Source organism: Hevea brasiliensis, chromosome 12, assembly GCF_030052815.1.
Source record: "Hevea brasiliensis isolate MT/VB/25A 57/8 chromosome 12, ASM3005281v1, whole genome shotgun sequence".
NCBI lineage: Eukaryota > Viridiplantae > Streptophyta > Magnoliopsida > Malpighiales > Euphorbiaceae > Hevea > Hevea brasiliensis.
The window spans coordinates 32675523-32685182 of NC_079504.1; the positions used below are offsets into that span (position 1 = coordinate 32675523).

Consider the following 9660-nt stretch of genomic DNA (forward strand, 5'->3'; position numbering starts at 1 on the left):
TGTATATATTGAGTGTATTCAGTCATTTACTCAGCTGTGCTTCTAAATCTCATTTCATTTAATAAAAAAACACATAATTACCATCATTCATTCCCATTTTTGCATAAAGAAAAAATAACATAGATAAATATATATTGAATAAAAATTATCAGTGTTAAATACTTATCCACTCACCTGTACTAAAAACTAATGAAGCCTAGACCGCTGGAGCACCCCTAGTATCTATAACAGGAGCTGGGTCATCTCCTAAAAGTGTAGGGAAAAGTAATACATTAAGAAAAGGAATTTTAAATCCTGAAGATGAAAGATGTGAGGGTGAAATGCATGATTTGTTTATCTAAAATTCAAAAAAAAATTCGGTGGCATTTTCGGTATAAATTGGATGTCTTCTAAAATTCCAAGAACTCAACCAATTCTTCACAAGCCACAACACATTCAACAATAATTTAAAATCCCCCTCCAAGCCCTATATAATACATCCATAATTAATTCCACCCTTTTCTCTCTTAATTTTTTTTTTCTATCCCCCCATAATAATATTTTTCTCCTTCTTAACGCTTCATACTAAATTTTCTTCCAACAATAACTTTAGAATTCTTGCTCACATAAATATAATCAATATTCATTCATAACTCCAAAATCAACAAATTCTATATTCTAATTTCTTCAATCTCAACCAAATATTTAGGACTTAAAGAACCTAAACTTAATTCTCATAATTGAAAACTAATTCTTGATATTCACCTCTTAAAAATACCTAATATATATGTATATATATTATAGCTTTGAATTTCCTTGAAATTAATCCATAGAAACCCTTACTTCAATATCAATTTTACCACAAATCTTTACCCTAAACTTGCCTCCCTCAATTTCTTTTTCCATAGAAATCACAATTAAATAATAAAGGAAGTTAACTTAAGCTTAATATTTCACAAGAAAAAGAAGAAGAACTTACCTATTAAAACTTAAGTTGTGCTATTGTGGGAAGAAATGAGTTTTAGCTAAGGTTTTTATGGATTTATGGGTGTAATTGAGTGATTTGGATGTAAAAGAAAGGATAAGGAAGAAGTTTGGGTTGAAGATGGAGGCATCAAAGTGAAATTTGGCTATGGAGTGTGTGAATTTCTCCTCCCTGCTCTACTACCCGATTTTTTTTTTTTTTTTTTTTTTACACATATATATATAAATACAAATTCTAGAGTTATATTTTTATGGGCCCTCTAATTTGGTTTCATGCGTTGGGCTACTTGGCTGGGCCTTACAATTCCCTCCTCCTAAAAAAAATTTCTTCCTCTAAATTTACATACCTAACAGTGCAAACAAGTGTAGGTACTGAGCTCGCATATCCTCTTCTCTTTTCCAAATAGCTTCTTTCTTTGAATGATTGCTCCAATGAATTTTAACAAAAGGAATTGCTTTGTTCCTCAAGACTTTCTCTTCTCTATCAATGACCTCCACTGGTTCTTCCTCATATGTTAGATCTTCTCTCAACTCGATTGGTTGCTTCTGGAGAATATGAGAAGGGTCACTTTTGTATCTTCTTAACATGGATACTTGAAAGACATCATGGATTTGTGATAACTCTGGAGGTATTGCTAAGTGATAAGCAACTGGTATGATCCTCTCTATAATCTCATAAGAACCTATAAACTGAGGACTTAACTTTCCACACTTACCAAAGCGTACAATTCCCTTCCAAGGAGAAATCTTTAAGAATACCTTATCACCAACATTGTACTCAATATCTCTTCTTTTCAAATCTGCATAACTCTTTTGCCTATCTTGTGCTGCTTTTAACCTACTCTTTATCATTCGGATTTTATCCATAGTTTGCTATACCATTTCTGGATCCTCTAGTTTTCTTTCCATTTCTTTAGTCCAACGCACTGGGGTTCCACGTCTCCTTCTATATAATGCCTCATAAGGAGCCATTCCAAGATTAGCATGATAATCAAGTTATTTTAAGCAAACTCTATCAAAGATACATACTTCTCCCAACTTCCTTTAAACTCTATTACACATGCCCTAAGCATGTCTTCTAGAGTCTGAATAGTTCGTTCAGATTAACCGTCTGTTTGTGGATGGAAGGAAGTACTAAACTTCATTTTAGTTCCTAAAGCATTCTACAAACTAGGCCAAAATCGAGATGTAAACCTTGGATCTTTAACTGAAACAATAGAAACTGGAGCACCATGGAGTTTCACAATTTCATTGACATAAATCTCTGCTAAATTATCTAAAGAATAATCCACCCTTACAGGCAAAAAGTGTGTTGATTTCATTAATCTATCAATTATTACCCAAACGTGGAGTACAAGGTAATCTAGAAACAAAATCCATAGTAATATGCTCCCACTTCCATTCTAGAATAGGAAGTGGCCGCAACTTCCCCGCTGGATACTGATGCTCTGCCTTAACTTGTTAGCATACCAAGCACCTTGAAACAATTTCTGCTATTTCCCTTTTCATACCTGGCCACCAATAATTTTCTCTAAGATCCTGATACATCTTAGTGCTACTCGAACGCATAGAATAGGCAGAATAGTGAGCCTCTTCCATTATCTCTCTTTTTAGGTTTTCCACACTAGGTACACATAACCTGCCATCAAACATTAAAGTCCCATCTTCACTAAGTGAAAAATCTAAACGAGTGTCATTTCTCACCTCATTGATGATCTTATTTAATTGCTCATTTCGACTTTGAGTTTCTCTAACCCTTTCCACCAATACTGGTCTAACTTTTAGAGTTGCTAATAATGTCCTTGAATTATCCGTTGCTAACTTTTCTCTTAGAGATCAAAAATCTAATAATAATGGAAGTCTAACAGTTTTAACATATGCTAAATTACCGAGGGACTTTTGATTAAGGGCATCAGCTACCACATTAGCCTTGTCTGGATGATATTTAATGGTGCAATCATAGTCCTTAAGTAATTCAATCCATCTTCTTTGCCTCAAATTCAATTCTTTTTGTGTGAGGAGATATTTTAAGCTCTTATTATTTGTATAAATCTAACAAGTCTCACCATAAAGGTAATGCCTCCATGTGTTTAAAGCAAAAACCACTGTAGCTAAGTTTAGGTCATGAGTAGGATAATTTAATTCATGTGGTCTAAGTTGCCTAGAAGTATAAGCTATTATCTTCCCATGTTGCATCAGAACACAACCTAACCCTCATAGAAGCATCACTATACACAATAAATTCGCCTACTCCCGAAGGTAGAGTAAGAACTGGAGCTGAAGTTAAACATGCCTTAAGCTTCTCAAAACTCTCTTGGCATTCTTTTGTCCATCAAACTTTGCATTCTTTCTAAGCAATTTTGTCAATGGTGCTGCAATGATGGAGAAATCTTGGACAAAACGCCTGTAGTACCTTGCTAATCCCAAGAAACTCCTAACCTCTGTAGCATTAGTCGGAGGATCCCATTTGACTACTGCTTCAATATTCTTAGGATCAACAAATACTCCCTCTGCTGAAATAACATGTCCTAAGAAGATGACTCTATCAAGCCATAACTCACATTTACTCAACTTGGCATACAATTGCTTGCTTCTTAAAGTTTGTTATACAATCTTCAAATGCTCCTTATGTTCTTCCTTACTACGAGAATACACCAGAATATTATTGATAAATATAATAACAAAGTTGTCCAAATAGGTTTGAACACCCTATTCATGAGGTCCATAAAAGCAGCTGGTGCATTGGTTAACCTGAAAGGCATAACAAGAAACTCATAATGCCCATAACGAGTTTTGAAAGCTGTCTTTGGTACACTAAACTCCTTGATCTTCAATTGATGATACCCAGACCGCAAATCAATCTTGGAAAACACCTTAGCACCTTAGAGTTGATCGAAGAGATCATCAATGCGGAGCAAAGGATACTTATTCTGCACTGTGACTTGATTTAACTACCTATAATCGATACATAACCTTAGAGTGCCATCCTTTTTCTTCACAAATAAAATAAGAGCTCCCTAAGGTGATACACTAGGCCTTATAAAGCCCTTATCAACCAATTCTTGTAATTGTACTTTTAACTTTCTCAATTCTGCTGGAGTCATTCTATATGATGCCATTAAGATAGGGGCTGTACTAGGATTAAAATCAAAGAAGAACTCATCTACCTATCAAGAGGTAATCCCTGAAGTTCATCAAGAAAAACATCAGGAAACTCACACACAATTGGAATGTCCTCTAACTTAGGCACTTTTAGGCTGGTATCAACCACATAAGCTAGGTATGCTTGACAACCCTTCCTAAGCATCTTCCTGGCAGTCATAGCAGAAATCACAGAGGAAGGAAAAGAACACCTTGCTCCATAAAAGATAAACTTGGGCCCCCTATGGCAATCAAACATCACTGTCTTCTCAAAACAATCTACTGCGGTATGGTGACAGGATAACCAATCCATGCCTAGCATAACATCAATATCCTGAAGATGTAAAGGAATCAAGTCTGCTAGTAACTCATGATCACCCAATTTAACAACACAATCCTTGTACACATGCTCACATATAATAGAATTCCCAACTGGTGTACCCATAAATAATCCACAATCTAGAGGTTTCAATTTTCTATCATCATGCATAGAAAATGATTGAGACACAAAGGAATGAGTGGACCCAGGGTCTATAAGAATGCGTGCATCCCTACCAAATATGGTCAAAATACTCATCACAACTTCTAGAGATGTTGTTGCCTCCTACTGTGTCATAGCAAAGACTCTGGCTTGAGTGCGAGGCCTACCAAGTTGTGCTGTGGGTTTAGACTGAGCTGATGAAGTTGCCCCTGTAGTCTTACTTTCACTAGGTCTTGTTTTTGTTGTAGGTTTACGCCATGCTAGTGCTGGACCAATCTGTGGATTCTAAGGTGTCATCGATCCATAACCAAAGCCACTATCTTTAGTCACAAGTAAAGGGCAATCCCTCTTAAAGTGTCCTAGAGCACCACACTTAAAGCAACCTCGATCAAACCTTCTACACTCCCCATCATGGTACTTACCATAGGTGGCACACTGAGGAAAAGTTCTCTTTTTTCTGTTCAAACCCAAAATTTTCTTCTTGTCCCTGTCTTTGTCTCTATGCCCCAAAGGAACTACCCACTGACTGTGCCACTGAACCTTGACTAGCTTGAAATCGAGAAGGCTGCTGTTCTATACTTATATAAGAACCCTGGCCACTACCACCATAATCAGTTCTAGACTAAGATGAACTACCCCCTCTTTTAGCTGGTCTCTCCCTGAACCCTTGTGAAGAACTCTGCCCATGCTTCCTACTCATTTTCTGCTCATATTCTTTCTCTTCTTGTCTCACTTTTTCAACGTTCAAAGCTACTTCCACTAATTAATGAAAATTACTACATTTGAACCAAGTCATGGAAGACCTAATGCCAACATGTAAACCTTGCCTGAACCTATCACATTTAGCTTCTTCAGAAGGCAAGATGTCTAAAACAAAACCATAAAGATCCTCAAACTGATCAACATACTCCCTTACTGAGAGACTACTCTTAAATAACCTGAAGAAGGCATCTTGCTTTCCTTTTCTATAACTTTTTATCAGATACTCTTGGCGAAACTCGATCATAAATTTGTCCAAAGTCCAATCAGATCTAATTTTGTGATGTATACCATCAAACCAACTATCTGCCTTACCTCAGAATAACCCATGTACATTATCCATCCTATCTCAGATTTGCCAATTTCACCAAATCAAATACTTTTATAACTCTTTTCAACCATTTATCTGCAACGTCAGCATTAAAAGAACCCTCAAAGTCATAAGCCCCCAAACGTCTAGCATGATCCACTACCTCCCATGGATCTTTCAACTTAGCTATGACAGCTGCTGTAACTACTGATAAACCCATTTTATATAGATATTTTAGGGTAGTTTTGCATCCATTTTGCCATTTTAGTTTAGTAATTTTATGCTTTTAATGCTTATTTTAGTTAATTTGTTAATTTTAGTTTCATTATATTTGATTTTTAGAATTTTAATGTTTTTGATAGGTTTTAATAAGGTTTAAAGGCAAAAAGGTCCATATAGAAGAAATTCAAAGTGATTTGGAAGCTTAAAGTAGTGTGAAAAATGAAGATAATTCGCTTAAAGGAGAAGACCAGCCGAGACTTTCAAGGGCCTCAACATGCCCCGTGTTGAGGGTCATGTGAAGATAAGAGTTAGCCAGTAAGAATCCACATGAGGTATGTAAATTCACACTGGGTCATGTAAACAGAGATTTCGGAACAAAACACGTTGAAAGTTTCATGGACTTTAACATGCCTCGTGTGGCAGGTCGTGTAAACAGAGATTTTGGAGCAAAACACGTCGAAAGTTTCAGGGACTCCCTCATGCCCCGTGTAGCTGGTCGTGCAGAATCTAAAGGCTCCTCCTCTGAATCAACATAAGCCATGCTGAAAATAACTTGAATCAATATGAGGCATGTGGGATGGCACTGGCAGATTTGCTGACATGGAAAAATTTTCTCTTTTTACACCTTTTGTCTTTATCCCTTTAGAGACTATTTTTAGGGCAAACCTTGAGGGGATATATAAGCATCATATTCGCATTTTTACTATAAGGAGAAAGAGAGAGAAAAATCAAAAGAGAAAGGAAAGAGGGAACCACGCCATTTTTGGAGGAAGAACACCTGCAGAGTGACGTTTTCTAGCTTCCATTTTCAGAGATTTGGATTTTCTTCTTCTGGGTTCTTTTATTTTTAGTTTTATTTTCATGTTTTCTTGCTCTATTTCATATTTTCTACTTGTAAATACAAGCATGAGTGAGTAGATACTTAAGATTTCAGAGTTGGGTATAATAATTTAAGTTTTATTTGTGGATTTAGACTGCTTTTAATCAGATTTTAGTATATATAAGCTTTGATTCTTATCTTGTGTGCTTATTTACATACCCATTCTTGGTACCCTTTGAGTTTTGTTCTTAATCTTAGATTGAAGGACCGAGAGGTGAAAATCTATGATAGATAATCAAGATAATGAACTTAATCACCTAGTGTTAGAAATAAACTAGTGGGTTAAGAGGAATTTCAAGTTGATTAAAATGCTTAAAGGGTTTTGGGTAATTAAACATCGCATGAGAATGGGGTTTAGTTTCCTTTAAAACACTCTTTAGTTTGCTTGAAAGAGAAATTAAAGGAAATCAGAATCAACTTCCTTCAAACTTGTATTTCCCTTAATCTTGCCTTTGCCTATCCAAATCCCAATGAAATTTACTTCATGAACCTCAACTCTGGAATCAATTTTTACCATTAATTAATTAAATCTTTTGTCACTTGCTAAAATTTTTGTAAATTAGTACAGTGCTTAGAATTTTAATTGCTTAATTCATTATAATTTTCTTATTTTTCTAATTTAATTTGCTGCATCTCTTACTCTATTTTCGGCACAAATTATTGATAGCCCAAATAATCGTGACTTTTATAGTTTAGTTCTCAAACAACAAATCTCTGTGGGACGATATATTTTCTTTTACTACTTGAACAACCCATATACTTGTGGAGTACACAATCAAGTTTTTGACGCTGTTGCCGGGGATTTGTTTTGTTTGATATTAGACGATTGATTGTTTGGTTAATTTGGGCATTTTATTTTTTATTTTAATTTCTTTTCTTTATCATTTTACTTTGAGATATTCTTATTTTGGTTTTTTAGGTATATATCTTTTATATGAGAAGAACAAAAAGTGCAAAAATTGATTTAATTTTTGATCCTGAGATTGAAAAGACAGCTAAAGCTTTAAGAGCAGAGTCTAAAAGAAGAAAAGCTGAACTCAGAATTCAAAGACAGCAAAAGCAACATCAAGAGCAACATCAAGAGCAACAAGTGATAGAAGCTATGGCAATTAAGGATCATGCTTTTCCTAGTTTTGGAGATTTTAGATCGAGTATTACAAGGCCTAGAGTGGAAGTAAACAACTTTGAGTTGAAGCCCTCACTTTGTCAAATGGTTCAATAATCATAGTTTGGGGGAGGTCCTACTGAGAGTCCACATGTGCACCTTGCACATTTTCTTGAGATTAGTGACATGCTGAATATAAATGGAGTGTCAGATGATGCCATCCGGCTGAGATTATTTCCTTTTTCTTTGAAGGATCGTGTTAGGGAGTGGTTGAATTCATTACCTCGGGGTTCAATAACTACTTGGGATGAGTTGTCACAAGCTTTCTTGGCTCAATACTTTCCTCCTAGCAAGACTGCAAAATTAAGAAATGAATTAACTTCTTTCAGACCAAGGGATGATGAGAGTCTTTATGAAGCTTGGAAGAGATGTAAGGATCTTCAAAGGAGATGTCCACATCATGGAATCCCTAAATGGATGCTAGTTCAACATTTCTACAATGGTGTTTCTCCAGCAATTAGAAGTATAATTGATGCATCTTCAGAAGGTGATCTTATGGAGAAGTCAAAAGATGAAGCTTATTCAACATTGGATAAAATTGCTTACAACAATTATCAATGGAGCTGTGAAAGAAATGAAATGAAGAAGCCACCAGCTGGTGTATATGAATTAGATGCCATGAGTATGATGCTTTGATGAGAAAAATGGATAAGTTAAGCATGAAGGTTGACTCATCAATTGGACGATCTAGTCATACAGAAGATGTTGGTGTAGGAAATATACATTGTATCAATGATTTTCCTTCCTATAGGCAAGAGTTTGGAAATGAGCAAGTTGATTTTGTTGGAAATTACAATAAGAAACCAGTTGGTAATCCTTTTTCTGCTACATATAATCCAGCATGGAGGAACCACCCTTACTTTTCTTGGGGAGGTCGACAAGGGCAGCAATAGAATTATCAACAACCTCCTAATTTTCAGCAACAACAGTAGAATTTTTAGCAAAACAGAGTACCACCTGGATTTCCACCACAAAGGAATCAAAATGCACCTATTCCACAACCACCAGTTCAGTCTTCAGATTAAGATTGAATTTTTAAGTCTATGATGGCGAATTTCTTAACTGCTCAACAAAAATAAGGAGAAATGATTCAACAATTAACTTCAAGGATAGACCAGCTTGCCACTCATAATAGGATGTTGAAAAACCAAATAGCTCAATAAGCAAGTTCTTCTAGCAAAGCACAAGGGAAACTTCCAAGTCAACCAGAGAATCCTAGAGAACATTGCAACGCAGTGATCCTAAGGAGTGGGAAAATTGTGGGAGAAGAAGAGAAAGATGAGATAGAAGAGGAAAAGAAGAAAGAAGATAAAGACAAGAATGAATTCACTTCGAATCATGATGAAGTTAATGAGGAAGCAAACAAGAAGAAGGAAGTTGAAAAAGAAGAAGAGGAAAAGTATGTGCCTCCACCACCATACAAGCCACCATTGCCATATCCTCAGAGGTTTTAGAAAGCAAGGCTAGATAAGTAGTTTGGGAAATTTTTGGAAGTTTTGAAGAAATTATACATCAACATTCCATTTACAGATGTAATTTCTCAAATGCCCTCATATGCTAAGTTCCTAAAAGAAATTTTGTTAAATAAGAGGAGATTAGACGATTATGAAACTGTGGCATTAACAGAGGAGTGTAGTTCTCTTTTACAAAATAAACTTCCACCAAAATTGAAGGATCCAGGAAGTTTTTCTATTCCATGTCACATTGGAGAGACAAGTATTGAAAAGGCATTGTGTGAT

General features: G+C 35.6%; 1 non-coding gene across 1 annotated transcript; it reads right to left on the reverse strand.

Annotated features, from left to right (window-relative positions):
- Positions 1-8221: 8221 nt before the first annotated feature.
- Positions 8222-8328, reverse strand: LOC131171473 (small nucleolar RNA R71). Its single transcript, XR_009142133.1, has one exon. It is a non-coding gene; the product is annotated as a small nucleolar RNA R71 (small nucleolar RNA).
- Between the last annotated feature and the right edge of the window lie 1332 nt (positions 8329-9660).